At 44.4% G+C, this 26,971-nt stretch overlaps 1 pseudogene; it reads right to left on the reverse strand.

The window, feature by feature from the left end:
- LOC115116235 (cotranscriptional regulator ARB2A homolog) overlaps positions 1–26,971 on the reverse strand; it is a 448,115-nt pseudogene that overhangs the window by 193,590 nt on the left and 227,554 nt on the right.

The raw sequence follows: 26,971 nt of genomic DNA on the forward strand, positions 1-26,971 counted from the left end.
ACAAAACACCACCTGAATATTTAGCAGGCATTAAAATTACAATATATATATATTTTTTTTAAATAGCAGGTTACAGGACAAAAAAAGAGAGATTTTCCTGGAATTAGCAGTGGGACAAGTGCCCACCCCACACCGCCCACAACCTTCTTCAAAAGAAAAGCAGAGAGATGCTTTAAATAATGTGGGTTCATGGAGAGTCTACAGGTAAATCCAACAGATCAAAGAACCACCATCACCACCAGGCTCCTGCACAAGCTGTCAGAGCAGAGAGAGCTGTGTGAGCCTAGCTCACCCAGCCTAGTACCTAGCCTAGCACCTAGCCTAGCTATCTAAGCACTGCAGAGAGAGAGAGAGAGAGAGAGAGAGAGAGAGAGAGCTGTGTGAGCCTAGCGCACCTAGCCTAGCTATCTAAGCACTGCAGAGAGAGAGAGAGAGAGAGAGAGAGAGAGAGAGAGAGCTGTGTGAGCCTAGCGCACCTAGCCTAGCTATCTAAGCACTGCAGAGAGAGAGAGAGAGAGAGCTGTGTGAGCCTAGCCTAGCTATCTAAGCACTGCAGAGAGAGAGAGAGAGAGAGAGTTGTGTGACCCTAGCACCCAGCCTAGCTATCTAAGCACTGCAGAGAGAAAGAGAGACAGAGAGAGCTGTGTGAGCCTAGCGCACCCAGCCTAGCAATCTAAGCACTGCAGAGAGAGAGAGAGAGAGAGAGAGAGAGAGAGAGAGAGAGAGAGAGAGAGCTGTGTGAGCCTAGCACTTAGCCTAGCACCTGCTACCTGAGCACTGCAGCCAGGTCTTAAGTAACACAGCAAACACATAGCCTGCAAGCTGCCAATACTGAACACTGAGAGACCCAACACTGATTGATATATAGAACCTCAACACTACAGAAATAGGCTAGACTTTATTATAGACTCAATAGGAGAGACAGCGCTTCAGTAGTGTACCCTGAGAAGCAATAGAGATCACAGAATAAGCTCTTTTCCAGGAAGTTATAGTATATTCAACCCTCTCCCCTTCCCTTCCTCCTCACTCCTCTTCCTCCTCCAACTACATGTTCCACCTCTCCCCTTCCCTTTCTCCTCACTCCTCTTCCTCCTCCAACTACATGTTCCACCTCTCCCCTTCCCTTCCTCCTCACTCCTCTTCCTCCTCCAACTACATGTTCAACCTCTCCCCTTCCCTTCCTCCTCACTCCTCTTCCTCCTCCAACTACATGTTCAACCTCTCCCCTTCCTCCTCACTCCTCTTTCTCCTCCAGCTACATGTTCCACCTCTCCCCTTCCCTTCCTCCTCACTCCTCTTCCTCCTCCAACTACATGTTCCACCTCTCCCCTTCCCTTCCTCCTCACTCCTCTTCCTCCTCCAGCTACATGTTCCACCTCTCCCCTTCCCTTCCTCCTCACTCCTCTTCCTCCTCCAGCTACATGTTCCACCTCTCCCCTTCCCTTCCTCCTCACTCCTCTTCCTCCTCCAGCTACATGTTCCACCTCTCCCCTTCCCTTCCTCCTCACTCCTCTTCCTCCTCCAGCTACATGTTCCACCTCTCCCCTTCCCTTCCTCCTCACTCCTCTTCCTCCTCCAGCTACATGTTCCACCTCTCCCCTTCCCTTTCTCCTCACCCCTCTTCCTCCTCCAGCTACATGTTCCACCTCTCCCCTTCCCTTTCTCCTCACTCCTCTTCCTCCTCCAACTACATGTTCCACCTCTCCCCTTCCCTTTCTCCTCACTCCTCTTCCTCCTCCAGCTACATGTTCCACCTCTCCCCTTCCCTTTCTCCTCACTCCTCTTCCTCCTCCAGCTACATGTTCCACCTCTCCCCTTCCCTTCCTCCTCACTCCTCTTCCTCCTCCAGCTACATGTTCCACCTCTCCCCTTCCCTTTCTCCTCACTCCTCTTCCTCCTCCAGCTACATGTTCCACCTCTCCCCTTCCCTTTCTCCTCACTCCTCTTCCTCCTCCAACTACATGTTCCACCTCTCCCCTTCCCTTTCTCCTCACTCCTCTTCCTCCTCCAGCTACATGTTCCACCTCTCCCCTTCCCTTTCTCCTCACTCCTCTTCCTCCTCCAGCTACATGTTCCACCTCTCCCCTTCCCTTTCTCCTCACTCCTCTTCCTCCTCCAACTACATGTTCCACCTCTTCCCTCTGCAGCATGGTTCAATTCTTTCTCTGCCCCTCTCTCTGTGTTGATGTGCAGAGGAGAGGAAGGGGACTGTGCCCTAGAACAGGGATGAACTGGCTTGTTAACAGAAGCAGCACTTTATCAAAGAAACCAAACATGATTTATTTGTAATAATTCCACCACGTTTAACACTCACACTGGCTGACTGTCCTATCACACTGGCTGACTGTCCTATCACACTGGCTGACTGTCCTATCACACTGGCTGACTGTCCCAGAGGTGGTTGGCTAGAGGGGCGATGCGGGACAGACAAGACCAGAGGAGGAAAACAACCACTCACCAGCTCCACCAATGACAAGCCTCCGTAGCTGTGCGCCATGATAAAGACATTCCTGGCGGCAGCGTTGGACACAAAGTGGTCCCACACGTACAGCAAGTGTTCCTCGGGGGAGCCGTTTTCCTGTAACACAAGGACTTCACGTTACAGCGCCAAAACAAACACAAAACACACAGGAGCAACAGAGAGAGGAAGATTGAAGAAGGGGTGAGAAATCAGAGGCAGACAAAAATAGACAGATGGATTTAAAGACTGATTTAATGAAGTGATAATGCGAGAGAAGCAGGTGTATGGAGGATGTATTGGCACGGGTGTTGTTAGTCCAAAGACCGGCTTCAAGGGCATTATCACTTTTATCCAACGCTTTACCAACATCTGCAAATAATGATTGACATATTTTCATTAGAAACATTTTTATTAATTCATTCATACTATTGCATATAGTCACGATACAAATCTAGGGTTGTCGGGGAAGCGACCCAATCGTTCAGTCTTTTGTTCTGTATCTATTGATGAGACCCAGTCATTCAGTCTTTTGTTCTGTATCTATTGATGAGACCCAGTCATTCAGTCTTTTGTTCTGTATCTATTGATGAGACCCAGTCATTCAGTCTTTTGTTCTGTATCTATTGATGAGACCCAGTCATTCAGTCTTTTGTTCTGTATCTATTGATGAGACCCAGTCATTCAGTCTTTTGTTCTGTATCTATTGATGAGACCCAGTCATTCAGTCTTTTGTTCTGTATCTATTGATGAGACCCAGTCATTCAGTCTTTTGTTCTGTATCTATTGATGAGACCCAGTCGTTCAGTCTTTTGTTCTGTATCTATTGATGAGACCCAGTCGTTCAGTCTTTTGTTCTTTATCTATTGATGAGACCCAGTCATTCAGTATTTTGTTCTGTATCTATTGATGAGACCCAGTCATTCAGTCTTTTGTTCTGTATCTATTGATGAGACCCAGTCATTCAGTCTTTTGTTCTGTATCTATTGATGAGACCCAGTCATTCAGTCTTTTGTTCTGTATCTATTGATGAGACCCAGTCATTCAGTCTTTTGTTCTGTATCTATTGATGAGACCCAGTCGTTCAGTCTTTTGTTCTGTATCTATTGATGAGACCCAGTCGTTCAGTATTTTGTTCTGTATCTATTGATGAGACCCAGTCGTTCAGTCTTTTGTTCTGTATCTATTGATGAGACCCAGTCGTTCAGTCTTTTGTTCTGTATCTATTGATGAGACCCAGTCATTCAGTCTTTTGTTCTGTATCTATTGATGAGACCCAGTCATTCAGTCTTTTGTTCTGTATCTATTGATGAGACCCAGTCGTTCAGTCTTTTGTTCTGTATCTATTGATGAGACCCAGTCATTCGGTCTTTTGTTCTGTATCTATTGATGAGACCCAGTCGTTCAGTCTTTTGTTCTGTATCTATTGATGAGACCCAGTCATTCGGTCTTTTGTTCTGTATCTATTGATGAGACCCAGGCATTCAGTCTTTTGTTCTGTATCTATTGATGAGACCCAGTCGTTCAGTCTTTTGTTCTGTATCTATTGATGAGACCCAGTCATTCAGTCTTTTGTTCTGTATCTATTGATGAGACCCAGTCGTTCAGTCTTTTGTTCTGTATCTATTGATGCGACCCAGTCGTTCAGTCTTTTGTTCTGTATCTATTGATGAGACCCAGTCATTCAGTCTTTTGTTCTGTATCTATTGATGAGACCCAGGTGGAGCACCTGTATGGCGGCAATGGAGCACCTGTATGGCGGCAATGGAGCACCTGTATGGCGGCAATGGAGCACCTGTATGGCGGCAAACACCCCGTAGGTAGGCGTATTTTAAACCAAACTAAATTCCAACTCACACAAAGTATATGCATGAACAATGGTGAATCAAATCACACACATGCACTCGCACACACAAATCAGATGAGATTCAATACATCTGACCATAAAGTCCACACACGTGGGTTGTGTTTTAACGGAGCATCACTAAGTGCAATTGTTTGTGCCATGCTCCATCTTCAGCAGGCATATAAATACCCTTTCTGTCATTTGGTGAAACCACTCCAAAGACATTTGAGAGCAAAAACAGTCTGGTTAGCTGACAGAGGGGGTAAATGGTAACAAAGCTTCATGTGCACTTAGCCTAAATGTCTGGGGCGGTTTTTTTCCTCTATGCTGTGACTGACGGTTCTAGTGGCTTATCTGAGGCAATGGCTGTTTGTTTCATAAAGGTCAGGGGAAAATGCTGTGCCATTTCACTGAAGACACAGCTTACACCCACTCACAGCCAAGCATTGAGTATTGAAAACAGACAAAATACTTTTCAATATAGTTGTTGATTCGCTGTTGTTATTGTGCTGGAGCGATCACGTGTGTGCGTGCGTGTGCATGTGTGTGGAGGTACAGTAAATAAACCTCTTGGCTTGTTTAACTAAAATCCCCTACGCAAAAATGTATGGGGAAAAAACAATTGGAATCATTTCTGCTTTAAATGTTTTTATATACAGTACCATTCAAATGTTTGGACACTACTAATACCCACTACCCTACTAATTTATGGCTCTACATAGAATTATGAAGCTGGTTGAGAGAATGCCAATAGTGTGCAAAGCTGTCATCAAGGCAAAGGGTGGCTACTTTGATGAATCTCAAATATAAAATATATTTTGATTTGTTTAACACTTTATTTGGTTACTACGTAATTCCACATGTATTATTTCATAGTTTTGATGTCTTCACTATTACTCTACAATTATAAAGAACCCCCTTTGAATCAGTAGGTGTGTCTAAACTTTTAACTGGTCCTGCATAAAACATTCTATTGGTTGCAAGAATTAGGTATAATAATTTATATACAAAAACTCTGTTTTGAATCTGGTGTCATTTTGTGTACCAGTTCATAAACCATGTACCATGGAATCCGTACATCGAAAATATCTTCCCAACTACTTTGCAATCTATATGGCAAAATGTTTTGGTCCTTATATGAGTGGTAAACTTTTTAAACATTTTTATTAACCAATTTTGGTTTTTAATGCTAAAGAAGTTCCTTACTTGCTCCCCTTTCCACGTGACGTTTCCATATATTTTTGTTAGCTGCATGTGTGACATACAGTGCCTTGCGAAAGTATTCGGCCCCCTTGAACTTTGCGACCTTTTGCCACATTTCAGGCTTCAAACATAAAGATATAAAACTGTATTTTTTGTGAAGAGTCAACAACAAGTGGGACACAATCATGAAGTGGAACGACATTTATTGGATATTTCAAACTTTTTTAACAAATCAAAAACGGAAAAATTGGGCGTGCAAAATTATTCAGCCCCCTTAAGTTAATACTTTGTAGCGCCACCTTATGCTGCGATTACAGCTGTAAGTCGCTTGGGGTATGTCTCTATCAGTTTTGCGCATCGAGAGACTGACATTTTTTCCCATTCCTCCTTGCAAAACAGCTCGAGCTCAGTGAGGTTGGATGGAGAGCATTTGTGAACAGCAGTTTTCAGTTATTTCCACAGATTCTCGATTGGATTCAGGTCTGGACTTTGACTTGGCCATTCTAACACCTGGATATGTTTATTTTTGAACCATTCCATTGTAGATTTTGCTTTATGTTTTGGATCATTGTCTTGTTGGAAGACAAATCTCCGTCCCAGTCTCAGGTCTTTTGCAGACTCCATCAGGTTTTCTTCCAGAATGGTCCTGTATTTGGCTCCATCCATCTTCCCATCAATTTTAACCATCTTCCCTGTCCCTGCTGAAGAAAAGCAGGCCCAAACCATGATGCTGCCACCACCATGTTTGACAGTGGGGATGGTGTGTTCAGGGTGATGAGCTGTGTTGCTTTTACGCCAAACATAACGTTTTACATTGTTTCCAAAAAATTCAATTTTGGTTTCATCTGACCAGAGCACCTTCTTCCACATGTTTGGTGTGTCTCCCATGTGGCTTGTGGCAAACTTTAAACAACAATTTTTATGGATATCTTTAAGAAATGGCTTTCTTCTTGCCACTCTTCCATAAAGGCCAGATTTGTGCAATATACGACTGATTGTTGTCCTATGGACAGAGTCTCCCACCTCAGCTGTAGATCTCTGCAGTTCATCCAGAGTGATCATGGGCCTCTTGGCTGCATCTCTGATCAGTCTTCTCCTTGTATGAGCTGAAAGTTTAGAGGGACGGCCAGGTCTTGGTAGATTTGCAGTGGTCTGATACTCCTTCCATTTCAATATTATCGCTTGCACAGTGCTCCTTGGGATGTTTAAAGCTTGGGAAATCTTTTTGTATCCAAATCCGGCTTTAAACTTCTTCACAACAGTATCTCGGACCTGCCTGGTGTGTTCCTTGTTCTTCATGATGCTCTCTGCACTTTTAACGGACCTCTGAGACTATCACAGTGCAGGTCCATTTATACGGAGACTTGATTACACACAGGTGGATTGTATTTATCATCATTAGTCATTTAGGTCAACATTGGATCATTCAGAGATCCTCACTGAACTTCTGGAGAGAGTTTGCTGCACTGAAAGTAAAGGGGCTGAATAATTTTGCACGCCCAATATTTCAGTTTTTGATTTGTTAAAAAAGTTTGAAATATCCAATAAATGTCCTTCCACTTCATGATTGTGTCCCACTTGTTGTTGATTCTTCACAAAAAAATACAGTTTTATATATTTATGTTTGAAGCCTGAAATGTGGCAAAAGGTCGCAAAGTTCAAGGGGGCCGAATACTTTGGCAAGGCACTGTAACTCCACCAGTCCTATTTATGATATCATTTACAAATATTATATTGTTTTAAATTTTGTTTCACCCCCCAAAAAAGTATGTTTTATCAAATAGTACATTTGAGTTCAACCATAATATTTGTTGAAAGGTTGTAATCTGAATAAAAGGAAAAGGGCCATTCCTGAACATGGCGTTAGACATTCTTATTAATCTGCTAGATAAACCAGTTAGGACTTAAGTATAAACTCTTGGCTTGTTTATGTTTGCTGTTGTAATTATATAAAGAGGGAGGGTGGTTGTGTTCAGAGCCAGACTCTACGGAGGGTGATGCATAGGTGGGTAACACTTCGCCCTTCCCCACCCTGATCACCATGGGAGGAGGGGTGTGTTGGGGTGGGGTGGGGGCAGAGTTGGCTGTCTGAAGGCCTGTGACAACAAGGCCTTTGAAGTCGTCCTCTCCTTCGCTGAGTCACCATTCATCTACAAGGGCTCTGTTTCATAATCCCTCTCTCCCTCAAACTACACCTGCTGTTCTCTCTCTCTTCACATGACCTTCCCTACTGAGGCTTGTTAGGTGGTCATATGGACTTACACACATGACCTTCTTCATTTCCCTCATCCCTCGTAATTGAGAAGTAGACATTGGTTTGAAGCTAAACATGAAGAACATTTACATGGGCACCGCGATGCCTACTCTACCAAGGTTTTCCAGAATACAGCTTTGACCTACTACAGTAGCTATGTTGGTCTACTGTACTTCAAACTATGTGTAGGCAGGTTGACTAGGATTCAAAACATCTCAAACAGCGTAATTCATACTCTTGGAGGAGGTTGTCCCACAACAGTGTGATTTATACTGCATACAAGTTAAAGTATTGGATTCGTCACACACTACACTAATCCCATTACACTACCATTTCAAACTCTTTTATCCCTCTTGCTGTGTTCCGGTCAAATTAGACCGATTATCAAGTTCTCTCTGAAAAAATGTTGTTCATTTAATCGGTTGTCATAAGGTTCCATGACATTGTACACACAGGGCATCTGAACACACAAAATACATTTAGATTATTTTCATTACATTTTGGGTATTTTATTGAACTTTTGTACACCTGTGGTGTTCCAGGTCAAAAATGAATGGGTGAGACTACAATAAGTGTATAACATTGAGTTCAGTCACATACCCATTCATGCATGTGTGTTTGAGCACACACACACACACACACACACACCTCACTCCCCTTCTTGGCATCCATGGCAACCCCCACAGGAACCTTTCCCCAATAGAATCTTTCCCCCAAGGGAACCACACCCGTTGCCATTCTCACAAACAATTGCAACATTGTTTCAATAATATGTAGAACTTTTCTCACAGCTCTGGTATATAATACAGCTTTTTTGAGGCCTTGCTCACAATTCATTCTGTGGCAGCACAATGACCAAACGATATACTGTATGTGAGGCTCTTGATCATATATTTGATCATGATACTGGTGAGGAGGAAAGAGTCCTTGTTAAACTTTGACACAAAGTAGTCTGTGATAAATAGCACTATGTTTCATCTGAGCATTTGTTTAGTCAAAATAATCCATACATTATGCTTTTTTTTAACTCAAAAACAAGTTGTATGAGCTCAGGTTAATAGCAAATAGAAGTTCAAAATGTGTAATGTTCACAAGAACTTAAGTTGATATAAAGATGTAACACAACATTAGGTGAAAATGTATGTATTATTATGGATTTATAATCAGCTATAATGGGGCGGTCATTTTGGACCGGGGACACAGAATGAATTAACATGAAACTAACACAACAGGATGGTTAATTATATGAAAGCAAGCTTTGCTTTTATACTTTCTCAGCTACAGTTTGTGTTGTGTCCTGTCTGACAGTGAAATGTGGCGAGCTCTTACCATGGCTTGGACTATGGAGTAGGTAGCTAGCTAGCTAGCTATTGTTACAAAAGCCCATTGCATGCACTGTACGGTAGCAGAGTGACAATAAACCCAACGTTTGGTGTTGTTTTTGATGTAGCTAGCTAACTAGTTATGTTTTGTGGACAAACATAGGATTGGCATTTGGATGTGACTAACTTTAGCTAGCATATGTGTCGAGGTCAGCTGTTGTTGTCTGGCTCTAGCTAGCTAGCTAGGTAACGGCTGAAATAATTTGTGCAAAAACATTCCATAACCAAATATAGCTAGCTACCATTCTTTGCCTCGTTGTTAGCTAACTGTTAGCTAGCTTTTAGACGGCTGGTGTTAGCTAGCTGCTGGACAAGCAATGTAACACTAGCTAGGTAATGTTAACTAGCTAGTTAATCAAAATATATGTTTGCATTTATTGATTAACAAAAGGTGTAATGGGTCCATACTCAAATGTTTTATTTTCACTGCATCAGGGACACTGTACACAGACGTTTAGGCGTTGTAGCCTTCTTCAGTGTGTAGGTTAATTGATAACATCAGCCGAGCAACCAAGTTGTTCAACCCGTCTGCGCTTCGGCTGAAAAAGTTAAACATAGTTAGAAATGCTACAAAAAGTTAGCACATCGTTGGTTCTTAATGGTAAGAAATGGGCACGTGAAAACAAATGACACATTTAATAAAAACGGTTGCATCTGCAAACATTTGTAGTTTAATGGCCACTATATGGATGTTAAATTCTTGTTTTACTCCGACGTCTAGAATACTCTGTAAACTCAATTGTTAACGACCCTGTTAGAAATCTGGTATGTGGTTCTCACTAACAGCCGAATGCCCCCACAATAATTGAATAGAGACAAGAGCATCAAGGTATTTAAATGGCTAGGTGCTGTGTATGAAGGACTGCTCTGTGTGGCTCTAGCTAATCTGAAGTAATTTGTGTAAAAACCTTTCATAACCAAATATAGCTAGCAACCTTTCTTTACCTCTCCGTTAGCTGTGTGTTCTGTGAGGTCCAGTTTCAGCATGTCACAGTATACATTACGCTAGCATCGGACAGCACCGGCTTGATCGTCATGACAAACAGGTAGCGTCTTCCCCTTATCACCCGAGCACAGAATCCCGACAGCTGGCCCCAACGCCCACCCACCTCCTCTATTTGACTACCTGGCCCAATAGCACTTTGCATTATCTAAACAGCATTTACATATTGAGGTTCTTATTTCCCAGGGTTAATTAGCTCTTGTGAAGCGGGCCACCCTCAGAGACTAGCTTCCTGTTACATGCCTTTGTTACATGCCTGCCAAATTAGTTATTTCTTACTTTTCCTTTTTCCCCCTCTGGTCATCCAATGTGTGTGCCAGGTCTGACATTCCCTACTGTTCACCTGTTGCCAGCATCTTCAAGTGATGACTGTCACTGGTGTTTTGAAGTGCATGTGTATGAGTGCGGATTGATTGTGGCACTGTTGACAGTTTGCCCTCTCTCTTGAATAGACAATATAAGGGTCCTCTCGGGCTTCCAGTGAGCTGTCCACACGGTTACCATATACCCAAAACTCCAAGATTGAAAAATCTGTACATTTATGTTGCTTATCTTCCTTTTTGAGTGAATGATTCTTTGATTTGCATTCATTCATAGCCCTTTGGAGGAGTAAAAAATAGATCAAAAGAGTGATGGAGTGAGTCGCAGAGGAGAGGGAGACAGTGTAATGTTAAATGATTATCTCAGATCTAGCTAGCTGGGCAGGTTGACAGTCTCTCTCTCTCTCTCTCTCTCTCTCTCTCTCTCTCTCTCTCAGTAATCAGCGAGGAACACTGGGCTGATATAGCGTCTCTCTCTCTCTCTCTCTCTCTCGGTAGTCAGCGAGGAACACTGGGCTGATATAACGTCTCTCTCTCTCTCTCTCTCTCTCTCTCTCTCTCTCTCTCTCTCTCTCTCTCGGTGCATGCTGGGTGTTTTTGGAGTTTGAGTGTTTGGTGTGGAAAGCTCTATCCTAACTAACTTTCTTGATTCTTTTCTTTACATGTTATTTTCTATGGTGGAGGGTTAATGCAATATTTGTTTTTAGCGGTATCCAAAGTTTTTTTTTCAAAGTTAGGGTGGAAGAGGACAGAGTAACTTTCCGGGGGGGTGGAAGGTGTAGTGTGCGCAATGGCTTCTCAGCCTAGCGCGGACGAGACGCTGTCGATACAGCATGGATTCAGGTGTGTTCCTGAGAACGGAGTTAAGGTGGAGGAGGTTCTGCTCGCGGTCGGTGAACAGGTAGGAGCTGAGTTTATACATTCTGCTTCTAGAATGAACAAAGCTGTGGTTGTGTTCATGAAAAGGGCAAATTTGGTCGGTAGGCTAATTGCTAGCGGAATATTTGTAAGAGATGTGTTGGTGTCAATTTCACCTCTCTCTACCCCTTCAACAAGAGTTGTAGTGGCAAATTTGCCTCCGTTTATTACGGACGATCAAATTAGGAAAGAGCTGAGTCGTTTTGGTAAGTTTGCTAGCGGTTTCCGTGTACTGTCAGCAGGTTTTCAGGCAGATGCCGTTAAGCACGTTGTTTCGTTCAGGCGGCAAGTGTTTATGTTTCTGAACAATAATGAGCAACAGCTAAATGTGCATTTCAAAGTGAGGCATGGGGAGGGGCTCTATGCAGGTTTTGCCAGCACAGATAGTCTACGGTGTTTTGAATGTGGGGATTTGGGGCACAAGAGCTTTGCGTGCCCACATAAAGGCCATAGACGGAGTGAGGGTGCAAGTGGGGGAAATCGAGGTCAAAATGCAGGGGGTAAGGAGATGCAGACAGCAGAGGCTGGGCCTAGTCAGTCTAGAGATGGTGGTGTAGATGAGGCTGGGGCTAGTCAGGCTAGAGATGGTGGAGAAGCAGAGGCTGGGTCTAGTCAGGCTAGAGATGGTGGGGTAGCTGAGGCTGGGCCTAGACATGCTATGGAGGGTGGTGCAGATGATGCTGGGCCTAGTCATGCTATGGAGGGTGGTGTAGCTGAGGCTGGCCCTAGTCATGCTATGGAGGGTGGTGTAGCTGAGGCTGGCCCTAGTCATGCTATAGAGGGTGGTGCAGATGATACTGCGTCTAGTCAGGTTATTCTAGTGGATGAGGAGAGTATAGTGGGGAAGTGTAAGAGATTAGGGGGAGGAGGAGGGTGTCAAGAGGAAAAGGAAAAAGGATGTGGATAAAGGTACCATGGAAATGTTGCCTGTTGCTGTGGGTGAGGCCCTAAACAGAGAGAAAGGGCAGGTGGTCAGGGTGGGAGATAGAGAAGAGGAGGAAAGTGAGTCTGAGGAAGAGGATGAGGAGTTATTTTTTCAGACTCCTCTTCAATTGGCCCGGAGCTGACAGCCAGTCAACCAGAGGGGTCTAAGTACACGTTGAGAGAACTGACAAGGTTCCTGAATGAGACTAAGGGAAAAAAGTTAATCTTGACACTTTTTTTCCTGATCCTAGAAAGTTTGTAAGATCAGTACAACATGCTATGAGAAATGAGGGGCATGGTGCCCTCTCACCCAGGAAACGGTTTAGGTTGAGGAAGTGGGTCACAATAGTGCGTAAAGGTTTACCTTCAGACACTGTTTAAATGTTTAATTTCTTACTGACACTGGGGCTTTTGAGCTTTGCTATTGGTCTATTTCTCTGCTGGCTTTTCTCCCACTTCTTATGGAGACTCTTCGGGTAGGCTCGCTCAATATAAATGGCGCCAGAGATGCGGGAAAGAGGAGTGTGTTGGGTGAATATGTAAAACAAAAAAAAAAGTACAGGTGTTGTTTCTGCAGGAGACTCATAGTGATGTGGTGAATGAAGTTGATTGGGGGCTCTGGTGGAAAGGGGCAAGTGTGTTGAGCCATGGGACAAATCTTAGTGCAGGGGTGGCAGTCCTTTTTGCACCGGGTCTGGCTGTAAAATTTGCTCCTCAAAGGAGGTGTGTAGGGGTAGGTTGCTTGTTGTTAAAGCAGAAATTAACAACATGGTTTTTGTCTTTATAAATGTGTATGCGCCTAACACAGGGAGAGAAAGAGGGGTTCTATTTGGGAGTCTTAGACAGGAACTCTCACAAGTAGCGCCTGAGGAGACGCTGGTGATCGGAGGTGACTGGAACTGTACAATGGATTTTACAAAAGACAGAAATGGGGAAGAGCCTCATTCAGTGTCAGTGGGAGTGTTAAGGGACATCTTTAATCAGTTTGACCTAGTGGATGTTTGGAGAACTAAACATCCAAACACAAGACAGTATACGTGGGTGAAGGTTTTTGGGGCTAGGGTGAGTGCAGCTCGACTTGATCGTTTTTACATGTCCAGGAATCAGAGCAATAGGCTGCTGGGTGCTACCATTCTCCCAGTGGGGTTTTCGGATCACCACATAACCATGGCTCGGCTGTCTATTTCACCAGGGCCCCGGCAGGCATCTTATTGGAAGTTCAATGTAAAGCTCTTACAAGATGCCACTTTTTGCTCAGGTTTCCAGACTTTTTGGGAAAGATGGGGGCAGCGAAGAGAGGAGTATGAGTCTCTGAGTCAATGGTGGGATGTGGGGAAAGTGCAAATTCGGCTTTTCTGTCAACAGTACACAGCTCTCTCATCCTCAGAGGCTAGGAGAGTATTGGGGGAACTAGAGCGGTGTATTAGTGAGATGGAGGTAGAGATGGTGGGGCAAGGCAATGTAGGCCTCCAGGCTAACTTAGCCGAATTACGTAGGGACCTGGGCAGTTTTTTCCAGGTTAAAGCAAAGGGAGCACTTGTAAGAGCTAGGTTCTCCATGCTCAAGGAGATGGATGCTCCCAGCTCCTTCTTCTTTGGTTTGGAAAGACAGAGCAGTGATGCCAAGGGTATGCATTGTCTACGGCTGTCTGATGGGAGGGTGACCTCTGTGGTGGGGGAGATGCGGGAGCGGACTGTGGAGTTTTATACTGAATTGTATAGGGCAGAAATGTGTGATCCTATGTGTGCTCAGGTCTTGTTCGAAGGACTCCCTAAGCTCTCTCGGGCACAGAGGGATGAAATGGACATTCCTCTGTTGTCACATGAACTGGCAGAGGCAGTAACCCAGATGTCCCCGGTCGTGCACCCGGGGTCGATGGACTTCCAGTGGAATTTTACAAAAAATTCTGGGGAACAATTGGACAGGATTTCTTTTGCGTGTTGCGTGAATGCGTCGGGGTAGGAGAGTTGCCGATGAGCTGCCGTCGGGCGGCTCTGACTCTCCTGCCCAAAAAAGGGGACTTGTGTGAACTTAAGAACTGGAGGCCTGTGGCATTACTCTGTGCGGACTACAAGATTTTTGCCAAGGTCCTCTCTAACAGACTGAAGTCCCATCTGGACTCTATAATACACAAGGACCAGACATATTGTGTACCGGGACGCTCAATCACGGACAACTTGTTCTTGATTAGGGACATGTTGGACTTGTCGAGAGGTTCTAATGTGAACTTTGGACTGGTCTCTTTAGATCAAGAGAAGGCTTTTGATAGAGTGGATCATGAGTATCTGTTTAATGTGATGTCTGTGTTTGGGTTTGGGAAGAGTTTTGTGACCTGTGTGAAGCTGTTGTATGCTGGGGCGTCATGTATGGTTAAGGTGGGAGGGGGCTCAGTAGGCCAGTCTGGGTGAGACGGGGATTAGACAAGGATGCCCTCTATCTGGGCAGCTGTACACACTAGCCATTGAGCCTTTTTTAGGACTGCTACGCAGGAGACTGCGGGGAGTGTGCTGGACAGGCATGGATGTGGTGACAGGAATAGCAGTCTCAGCATATGCAGATGATGTTTCTGTGATGGTCAGGGATGAGCAAGATATGCAGGAACTAGAGACCAGTCTGAAGGTGTACGAGGGAGCTTCATCAGCTAAGGTAAACTGGGAAAGAGCAAAGCTCTGTTATGTGGGGCATGGGGGATAGGGCTCCTCCTCTGCTTCCAGGGGTTTGCAGTGGGGTTGTGAAGGGCTTAAAGTGTTGGGGGTGTACCTGGGCTCGGAGAGGTGGGTCAGCAAGAACTGGGAGGGGCTGTCACAGGCAGTGGTGTCAAGACTGGCCAGGTGGAGGTGGCTCCTGTCCCAAGTGTCATATAGAGGGAGGGTGCTGATAATCAACAACCTGGTGGCATCTTCCTTGTGGCATAAACTGGCTGTCCTCAACCCCCGCCGGTCTGCTTGCAGACCTGCAACGCAAGCTGGTGGACTTCTTTTGGTCGGGACATCACTGGCTGAAGGCAGCAGTTTTGTACATGACCGTACACGAAGGAGGACAGGGCCTGGTGGAACTGGAGAGCAGGATGGCTGCTTTCCGACTAAAGGCGGTGCAGAGACTGCTGTACCACACTGATGTTGGCTGGAGGAACCAGCATGCGCGCTGCTGAGGAGAGCTGGCGGATTAGGGTTGGACCGGCAGCTGTTCCTCATGAAGCTGGAGAGGCTGAGTACAGCAGGTCTCTCAGAGTTTTACTCTGCGGTGCTGAGGGCCTGGCAGCTGCTAAGACCCACACGAGAAGGGGGTGTGGAGCCTGGGCAGTGGGTGTGGGAGGAGCCTATCTTCCACAACCCAGCCATCCCTTTGAGATCGGTTCAGTCGGCCAACCTGCAGAGGCAACTGATGGCAGGGGGTTTACAAAGGCTGGGTGACCTGAGACTGCTGGGAGAGGAGGGGTGGAAAACCCCGGAGGTCTTGGCGCAACAAACAGGAATAACGTCTCTTAGGCTGCTGGAGAGATTCCTGGAGGAGGTCCAGGAGGCACTGTCTGAGCCGGTAAGGGGGTGTTTGAGAGGCCAAAGGGAGAGGGGCCACCAATGTTCCCGCCACTGCAGGTGACGGCAGAGACTGGAGACTGGCAAGGGGGTCTGGAGGACTTGTTAGATTTTAACACTCCGAGCCTGGGGAGTTTGAGGGGGTGGGAGGTAAAGCCCTCTACAACCTCTGTGTTAAGGTTAGGAGCATTAGAAGCCTAACAGGAGTGAAGGCACATCAGTGGCAGGGGGTATGTGGGGCGGAGAGTATGGTGGGTTTTAGATGGAGGGCGCTCTACAAACCCCCAGTACCAAAGCGGTCAGGGGACCTCCAGTGGAGGGTTCTTCATGGAGCCCTGGCCACTAACAGCTGGTTGGCACGGGTTGATCCGGGAATTGGGCAGGGGTGTCCTTTCTGTCAAATGAAAGAAACTGTAATTCATGTGTTTTCTGTGTGCACCAGGTTAATGCCATTAATGTCTCTGTTGGAATGTCTGTGTGACAGGTTGGGGGTGGTTTTTGCTGTTGGGATGTTTAAAATGGGATACAGGTATTCGAGTAAGGAGAAAGAAAAATGTGTTTTGTTGAATTTTCTGTTTGCTCAGGCAAAGTTAGCTATTTGGCTAACAAGGAGGAACAGGGTCAAAGGTGGGGGGATAACAGACCCTTTACTACTGTTTAATGGGATGGTCTCTGCGCGCCTTAGGGTTGAGTTTGAGTTCTATAAAATGATCAAATGTGTGGAGATGTTTGAGGAGATATGGTGTGTTGGGGGCTGTCTGTATTGCTGGGGAAGATGTTTTGGATATACGGTTGTAGGAGAGGTTTTTTGTGTATGGTGATTTGTACAGGATATATTTTTATTTTTTTATTTTAGGAGTGGGGGGGTGAGTTTTAAATGAATTGAGAATGTTTCAATAAAGAAAGACCAAAAGTCAAAGTCTCTCTCTCTCTCAGTAATCAGCGAGGAACACTGGGCTGATATAGCGTCTCTCTCTCTCTCTTTCTCAGTAATCAGCGGGGAACACTGGGCTGATATAGCGTCTCTCTCTCCCTCTCTCTCTCGGTAATCCGCGAGGAACACTGGGCTGATATAGCGTCTCTCTCTCTCTCTCTCTCTCTCTCTCTCGGTAATCAGCGAGGAACACTGGGCTGATATAGCGTTTCACTCTCTCTCTCTCTCTCTCTCTCTCTCTCTCAGTAATCAGCGAGGAACACTGGGCTGATATAGCGTCTCTCTCTCTCTCTCAGTAATCAGCGAGGAACACTGGGCTGATATAGCGTCTCTCTCTCTGCACTCAGACACACAGTCTCCCTTGTGTATAGTGTCACTCCAACCTAGTCCTCACTAACCAGTCAGACAAAGATCAGACAACTCAACCTGTGTCCATCTAATTAATACAAACACAGTTGTGAAAGCTCCATATACTGTACAACAGTGAGAGGTGCGTGAGACAGCAAGCAGGGAGAAACAGTCGTTATTGCCACAGCCGTGTATATCCCCCTCAAGCCGATACTACGATGGCCCTCAAGGAACTTCACTGGACTCTATGCAAACTGGAAACCATATAGCCTGAAGCTGCATTTATTGTAGCTGGAGATTTTAACAAAGCAAATTTGAGAACAAGGCTACCTAAATTCTATCAGCATATTGATTGTAGCACTCGTGCGGGCAATACACTGGATCACTGCTACTCTAACTTCCGCAATGCTTACCAGGCCCTCCGCTACCCTTCCTTCGGCAAATCTGACAACGACTCCATTTTGCTCCTCCAGTCCTATAGGCAGAAACTCAAACAGGATGTATCCGTGACAAGAACTATTCAAAGTTTGTCTGACAAATCGGAATCCACACTTTAAGATTGTTTTGATCACGTAGACTGGGAAATGTTCCAGGCAGCCTCAGAGAATAACATTTATTTACACGCTGATTCGGTGAGTGAGTTACAAGGAAGTGCATTGGATATGTTGTTCCCACTGTGACTATTAAAACCTACCCTAACCAGAAATCATGTATAGATGGCGGCATTTGCGCAAAACTGAAAGCACGAACCACCGCATTTAACCATGGAAAGATGACTGGGAATATGGCTGAATACAAACAGTGTAGTTATTCCCTCCGCAAGGCAATCAGACAAGTGAAATGTCAGTATAGGGACAAAGTGGAGTCGCAATTCAGCGGCTCAGACACGAGACAAATTCAATCACTTTCTTTCCCAGTCTGCTTCAAGATGACCACCATTGTTCCCATACCCAAGAAGGCAAAGGTAACTGAGAGACTAGTCAAGGATCATATCACCTCCACCTTATCTGCCACCCATGGCTCATTTCAATTTGCATACAGCCCAAATAGGCCCACAGACGATGCAATCGCAATCACACTGCACACTGCCCTATCCCATCTTGATAAGAGGAATGCCTATGTAAGAATGCTGTTCATTGACTACAGCTCAGTATTCAACACCACAGTACACTCCAATCTCATTATTAAGCTTAAGGACCTGGGTCTCAACCTCACCCTGTGCAATTGGGTCCTGGACTTCCTGACGTGCCACTCCCAGGTGGTGAAGGTAGGATCCAATATCTCCACTTCACTGATCCTCAACACTGGGGCCCCACAAGGGTGCATGCTCAGCCCCCTCCTGTACTCCCTGTAAACCCATGACTGCGTGGCCATGCACGCCTCCAACTCAATCATCAAGTTTGGAAACGACACAACAGTAGTGGGCTTGATTACCAACAACAACGAGACAGCCTACAGGGAGGAGGTGAGGGCACTCAGTGTGGTGCCAGGAAAATAACCTCTCACTAAACATCAACAAAACAAAGGAGATGATCGTGGACTGCAGAGGGAGCACCCACCTATCCACATCGACAATTTCCAGGTACCATGGGACCATTCAGCCGTCATACTGCTCAGGAAGGAGACACGTTCTGTCTCCTAGAGATGAACGTACTTTGGTGTGAAAAGTGCAAATCAATCCCAGAACAATAGCAAAGGACCTTGTGAAGATGCTGGAGGAAACAGGTACAAATGTATCTATATCCACAGTAAAACAAGTCCTATATCGACATAACCTGAAAGGCCACTCAGCAAGGAAGAAGCCACTGCTCCAAAACTGCCATAAAACACCAGCCTACGGTTTGCAACTGCACATGGGGAACAAGACCGTACTTCTTGGAGAAATGTCCTCTGGTCTGATGAAACAAATATAGAACTGTTTGGCCATAATGACCATTGTTATGTTGGGAGGAAAAATGGGGAGGCTTGCAAGCCGAAGAACACTCTACCAACCGTGAAGCACGGTAGTGGCAGCATCGTGTTGTGGGGGTGCTTTTCTGCAGGAGGGACTGGTGCACTTCACAAAATAGATGGCTTCATGAGGCAGGAAAATTATGTAGATCTATTGAAGCAACATCTCAAAACATCAGTCAGGAAGTTAAAGTTTGGTCACAAATGGGTCTGCCAAATGGACAATGACCCCAAGCATACTTCCAAAGTTGTTGCAAAATGGCTTAAGGACAGCAAAGTCAAGGTATTGGAGTGGCCATCACAAAGCCCTGACCTCAATCCTATAGAAGATTTGTGGGCAGAACTGAAAAAGTGTATGCGAGCAAGGAGGCCTACAAACCTGACTCGGTTACACCAGCTCTGTCAGGAGGAATGGACCAAAATTCACAAAATTGTGGGAAGCTTGTGGAAGGCTACCCAAAATGTTTGACCGAAGTTAAACAATTTAAAGTCAATGCTACCAAATACTAATTGAGTGTATGTAAACTTCTGACCCACTGGGAATGCGATGAATGAAATAAAAGCTGAAATAAATCATTCTCTCTACTATTATTTTGACATTTCACATTCTTAAAATAAAGTGGTGATCTTAACTGACATAAAACAAGGAATTTTTACTAGGATTAAATGTCAGGAATTGTGAAAAACTGAGTTTAAATATATTTGGCTAAGGTGTATGTAAACTTCCGACTTCAACTGTAAACACTATGAAATAACACATATGGAATCATAGTAACCAAAAAAGTGTTATACAAATGGAAATATATTTTATATTCTTCAAATAGCCACCCTTTGCCTTGATGACAGCTTTGCACACTCTTGGCATTCTCTCAACCGGCTTTACCTGGAATGCTTTTCGAACAGTCTTGAAGGAGTTCCCACATATGCTGAGCACTTATTGGCTGCTTTTCCTTCACTCTGCAGTCCAACTCATCCCAAACCATCTCAATTTGGACGAGGTAAGGGGATTGTGGAGGCCAGGTCATCTGATGCTGCAGTCCATCACTCTCCTTCTTGGTCCAATAGCCCTTACACAGCCTGGAAGTGTGTTGGATCATTGTCACGTTGAAAAACAAATGATAGTCCCTCTAAGTCCAAACCAGATGGGATGGCGTATCGCTGCAGAATGATGTGGTAGCCATGCTGGTTAAGCGTGCCTTGAATTCGAAATAAATCACTGACAATGTCACCAGCAAAGCAACCCCACACAATAACACCTCCTCATCCATGCTTTACCGTGGGAAATACACATGCGGAGATTATCCGTTCACCCACAACGCGTCTCCCAAAGAGATGGCGGTTGGAACCAAAAGTCTCCAATTTGAAACCAAACCAAAGGACAAACTTTCAAAGTTCTTGAAATGATCCATATTGACTGACCTTCATGTCTTAAAGTAATGATGGACTGTCATTTCTCTTTGCTTACTTGAGCTGTTCTTGCCATAATATGGACTTGGTCTTTTACCAAATAGGGCCATCTTCTGTATACCCCCCCCCCCCTGCCATGTCACAACACAACTGATTGTCTCAAACACATTCCAGGTGACTAACTCATGAAACTGGTTTATAGAATGCCAAGAGTGTGCAAAGCTGTCATCAAGGCAAAGGGTGGCTATTTGAACAATCTCAAATATAAAATATTTTGATTCATTTAACTTCTTGGATATAGGGGGCGCTCTTTTAATTTATGGATAAAAAAACGTTCCCATTTTAAACAAGATATTTTGTCACGAAAAGATGCTCGACTATGCATATAATTGACAGCTTTGGAAAGAAAACACTCTGACGTTTCCAAAACTGCAAAGATATTGTCTGTGAGTGCCACAGAACTAATGCTACAGGCAAAACCAAGATGAAATTTCATACAGGAAGTGCCCCAGATTTTTAATGCGCTGTGTTCCAATGTCTCCTTATATGGCTGTGTATGGGTCACGAATGAGCTTAGACTTTCTGTCGTTTCCTCAAGGTGTCGACAGCATTGTGACGTATTTGTAGGCAAATCATTGGAAGATTGACCTTAAGAGACTACATCTACCAGGTGGCCGCTTGGTGTCCTCCGTTGCAATTATTGCGTAATCTCCAGCTGTGTGTATTTTTCGTTTGCTTCGAGGAGAAACACAGCTGCCACGAACGATTTATCATCGAATAGATATGTGAAAAACACCTTGAGGATTGATTCTAAACAACGTTTGCCATGTTTCTGTCGATATTATGGGGTTAATTTGATAAACAGTTCGGCGTTTAGAGACTGCATTTTCAGATTTTTTTCTTAGCCAAACGTGATGAACAAAACGGAGCGATTTCTCCTACACAAATAATATTTTTGGAAAAAATGAAAATTTGCTATCTAACTGAGAGTCTCCTCATTGAAAACATCCCGAAGTTCTTCAAAGGTAAATGATTTTATTTGAATGCTTTTCTTGTTTTTGTGAAAATGTTGCCTGCTGAATGCTAGGCTTAATGCTATGCTAGCTATCAATACTCTTACACAAATGCTTGTGTAGCTATGGTTGAAAAGCATATTTTGAAAATCTGAGATGACAGTGTTGTTAACAAAAGGCTAAGCTTGTGAGTGAATATATTTCTTTCATTTCATTTGCGATTTTCATGAATAGTTAACGTTGCGTTATGGTAATGAGCTTGAGGCTATAAAACGCTCCCGGATACGGGATTGCTCGACTGCTAGAGGTTAACACTTTTTATGTTACTACATGATTCCATATGTGTTATTTCATAGTGTTGATATCTTTACTATTATTCTACAATGTAGACAATATTAAAAATAAAGAAAAACCCTTGAATAAGTAGGTGTTCTAAAACTTTTGACTGGTAGTGTATGTATATATTCTTATTCCATCCCTTTACTTAGATTTGTGTGTATTAAGTAGTTGTGAAATTGTTAGATTACTTGTTAGATATTACTGCACTGTCGGAACTAGAAGCACAAGCATTCCGCTACACTCACAATAACATCTGCTAACCATGTGTATGTAATCAACAACATTTTATTTGATACTAAAGTCTGCTGACCAACGCCCTTGATCAAACTTTGCCTTGTTTGAAAGAGGAGGATAAAACAGTACAAAGACAACCAGTGCTTTCAATTCCCAACCCATCCACACCCCTCTCATCATGGAGACCCACACACTCCCACAGTCCTCCAGAAACTCACTGTCTGTTTTCTTTCCCTACTTTCTCCTCTCTGTTTACAGGACATTTATGAGAAGCAGGGAGAGGAGAGAACCCAGCTATGGCCACAATAACAGCACTAACGCCAAGACAAACACCCCAGCCCACCAACCCAGGAAAGAATGAATCTAACAGTATCAACACACACTGACAAACAACCACTACGGGCTTCCCCTCCCTCCTAGGGCTGGGCGATATGGCCTAAACATTATATCTCAATAATTATTATTATTTATTTTTTTAACTTATGGGCGATTCACAATATATATTTAGATTTCTGTTAAAAAAACTTCTCTAAATAAGCTTTGTTGAATAATTAAGGTCAATACACTGCATTTCAAACAGTCAGCAGTAATCTAATGAATTCAGGGCTTGTAAAAGGACATCTAGGCTAAATATAAACCCTCCACAACCATCAGACCAACTAATAATGGCATTACTTTATCAAAATGGTTTAACCTGCTTATTTGTAGTAATCACTGATCTGGCTTTCAAGTCTGTCTATAAAAATGACATTTTGGTTCCAAATTGAACCAGAACCATGCATACTGCATATTCACTCATAATGACTCATTTATTGTGGCAGGAATTGCAGAAAATTAAACACAGGTCTCATAACCAGCTAATCTTTATATTTCAAGTTTAACCAACCTGGAACTATTTGCTAGTTAACAAAGTAGAACAGTTGGTTTTATGCTTATTACACATTTATAAAACACAGATTGGTACTCCGGTTTTAGTAGTGCCTGCTCTGTGCACAAATTGAGTTGTTAAGACATAAAAAGGGTGTAGATAGAAAGATCATCTTCTCGATCACAGTAACATAGTGGCTCCATATGCTTCGTGATCAATATGACCGATTCTGTTGGACCAAACCTTAAATGCAAACAGTGAGTTGAAACCGCTTGTCAGAGAGGAAGAAGCAATCTCTCATCGTTGTTGTTGTGAGTGGCCGGGGCTTGATGTGTGTGTGTCAAAGGGAAGGTGTACACAGCACAGAAGGAGTGAAGGAGACAAGGGCAAAAAGACAACGGCAGAACAAGCGCTCAAAAGAAAAAAGAAAAATATTCTTGCAATACGGCATGTGGAATATCGCGCTAAAACAAATTATAATCAATCCGTCTCCTTCCATCAATCAATCAAATAAAGGCCTTTTTACACCAGCGGTTGTCACAAAGTGCATATACAAAAACCAAGCAATGCAGCTGTTCTCTCGCTCCCTCCCAGGAAATAGATAGAGCTGCTTACTTACAGGCCTTTGCCAACAACGCAGAGAGAATATATAGAACTAATAGAAAATAGAAACATAATAAATACACAATGAGTAACGATAACGGGGCTGTATACACTGGGTAGCAGTATCAAGTCAATGTGCGGTGTTTCGAGGCAATTGAGGTAGATATGTAGTGGAGGCTCCTCCTCAGAGGAAGGGGAGGACCATAAAAATAGTGAAACATAAAAAAGTGATCATTTTTAGATAAAACTAAACTAAATACATTCATGTCACCAAATCATTGATTAAAACACACTGTTTGGAGGAATACATTAGCCTCAACAGCACTCTGTACGGTAGCACCATGGGATAGCCGGAGGACAGCTAGTTTCCGTCCACGCTTGGGTACATTGACTTTAATACAAAACCTATGAGGCTCATGGTTCTTACTCTCTTTCATAGATTTACACAGTAATGACACTGCCTTCGGGAAAATATTCAAACCCTTTAACTTTTTCCACATTTTGTTATGTTTCAGCCTTATTCTAAAATGGATTAAATAAAATAACGTTTCCAGGAATCTACACACAATACCCCATAAAGACAAAGCGAAAACTGTTGTTTAGACATTTTTGAAGAAAAAAACAAGAAAAAATAAAAATACGTATTTCAAATAAGTATTCAGACCCTTTGCTATGAGATTAGAAATTGAGCTCAGGTGCATCCTGTTTCCATTCATCATCCTTGAGATGTTTCATCAACTTGATGGGAGTCCACCTGTGGTAAATTACATTGATTTGACATGATGGAAAGGCACACACCTGTCTATAAACGGTCTCACAGTTGACAAACCAAGCCGTGAAGTAAAGGAATTATCCGTAGAGCTCCGAGACAGGATTGTTTCGAGGCGCAGATCTGGGAAAGGGTACCTAAAAATGTGTGCAGCATTGAAGGTCCCCGAGAACACAGTGGCCTCCATCATTCTTATATGTAAGAAGTTTGAAACCACCAATACTCTTCCTATAGCTGTGTGCCCGGCCAAACTGAGCAATTGGGAGAGAAGGACCTTTGAAGAACCCAATAGTCATTCTGACAAAGCTCTCGAGTCCCTCTGTGGAGTAGGTTGCACATCTGGAAGTTTCTCCCATCTCAAATGGTGGTGGCAGCATCATATTGTGGGGATGTTTTTTAGTGGCAGGAACTGGTCAGGATCCAGGCAAAGATGTACGGAGAGATCCTTGATGAAATCCTGCTCCAGAGGGCTCAGGACCTCAGACTTGGCTGAAGGTTCACCTTCCAACACGACAACGACCCTAAGCATACAGCCAAGACAACACAGGAGTGGCTTCGGGACAAGTCTCTGAATGTCCTTGAGTGGCCCAGCCAGAGCCCGGACTTGAACCCGATCAAACATCTCTGGAGAGACCTGAAAATAGATGTGCAGCAGCACTCCCCATCCAACCTAACAGAGCTTGAGAGGATCTGCAGAGAAGAATAGGAGCAACTCCCCAAGAAAAATAAAAAAGTGCCAAGCTTGTAGCATCATACCCAAGAAGACTTGATACTGTAATCGCTGCCAAAGGTGCTTCAACAAAGTACTGAGCAAATGGTCTGAATACTTATGTAAATGTGATATTTCAGTAGTTATTTCTAAACACCGGTATTAGTTATAATAGTTAGTGTAGAAAGGGTCGAAGCAAATAGTCCGGTAAACCATTTAACTATTTAACAGTCTTATGGCTTGGGGGTAGAAGCTGTTCAGGGTCCTGTTGGTTCCTGATTTGGTGCATCAGTACTGCTTGCCATGCGGTAACAGAGAGAATAGCATATGACTTGTGTTGTGGAGTCCTTGACAATTTGTTGGGTCTTTCTCTGACACCGTCTGGTGTGAAGGTCTTGGATGGCAGGGAGCTCGGCCCCAGTCACTAACCTCTTTAACACCTTGTGGTCGGATGCCAAACAGTTGCCATACCAAGCGGTGATGCAGCCAGTTAAGATGCTTTCAATGGTGCAGCTGCATAACTTTGTGAGGATCTGAGGGCCCATGCTAATTCTTTTCAGCCTCCTGAGGGGGAAGAGGCATTCTTCATGACTGCGTTGATGTGTGTAGACCATGATAATTCCTTAGTGATGTGGACACCGAGGAACTTGAAACTCTTGACCTGCTCCACTACAGCCCCGCTGACGTGGATGGGGGTGTGCTCGGTCCTCCGTTTCCTGTAGTCCACAAACAGATCCTTTGTCTTGCTGATGTTGGAGGGAGAGGTTGTTGTCCTGGCACCACACTGCCAGGTCTCTGACCATCTCCCTGGTGGCTGTCTCATCGTCGTCGGTGATTAGGCCTACCATCGTTGTGTCGTTTGCAAACTTAATGATGGTGTTGGAGTCGTGCGCGGCCTCGCAGTCGTGGGTGAACAGGGAGTACAGGAGGAGATTAAGCATGCACCCCCGAGGGGGCCCCTTTTTGAGGGTCAGCTTGGAATATGTGTTGTCGCCTACCATCACCACTTGGGGGCATCCTGTCAGGAAGCACAGGATCCAGTTACAGAGGGAGGTGTTTAATCCCAGAGTCCTTAGCGTTGTGATGAGCTTTGAGGGCATTATGGTGTTGAATGTTGAGCTGTAGTGAATGAACAGCATTCTCATGTAGGTGTTCCTCTTGTCCATGTGGGAAAGGGTCAGTGTGGAGTGCAACAGAGATAGCGTCATCTGTGGATCTGTTGGGGCGGTATGTGAATTGGACTGGGTCCAGGGTGTCTGGGATGATGGTGTTGATGTGAGTCATGACCAGCCTTTCAAAGCACTTCATGGCTACAGACACTGACTTGAGAAAAAGAGAGAAAGAGAGTGAGACAGAGAGTAGGGATGAGGTGTGTTTTATTTAAAAGGCTGACAAGTGACAGGTCTCCAGATTACATGCAAACACACACACACGCACGCACGCACGCACGCACGCACGCACGCACACGCACACACACACACACACACACACACACACACACACACACACACACACACACACACACACACACACACACACAACACACACACACACACACACACACACACACACACACACACACACACACACACACACACACACACACACACCTCAGCTCTGTCTCTCTCTGAAGACACACTGAGTAAACACACCTGCAGCCCGCTCATTTGAATATTGAATGTGTCACTTACAGCGACTAACTGAATCATCTTCAATTGGCCTAATGATGAAATATTAAACAAGCGGCGGGGACAGGTGAATACATGGTTTGGTATTAGAACTGGAGCTATTTGAATGTGGACTTTCACTCAAACACCTGTTTGTCCTGGATGTGGACTCTTCTAGACTTCTCTTCCCTTTCTTCCTTCATCTATCTTCCTCTTCCCTTCAGCCCTCTTTCCTTCCAGACACAACGGTCTGCAGGGTGAGGAGACGATATGGAGCAAATTAGTG

Source organism: Oncorhynchus nerka, linkage group LG27 (genome assembly GCF_034236695.1).
Source record: "Oncorhynchus nerka isolate Pitt River linkage group LG27, Oner_Uvic_2.0, whole genome shotgun sequence".
NCBI classification, from domain to species: domain Eukaryota; kingdom Metazoa; phylum Chordata; class Actinopteri; order Salmoniformes; family Salmonidae; genus Oncorhynchus; species Oncorhynchus nerka.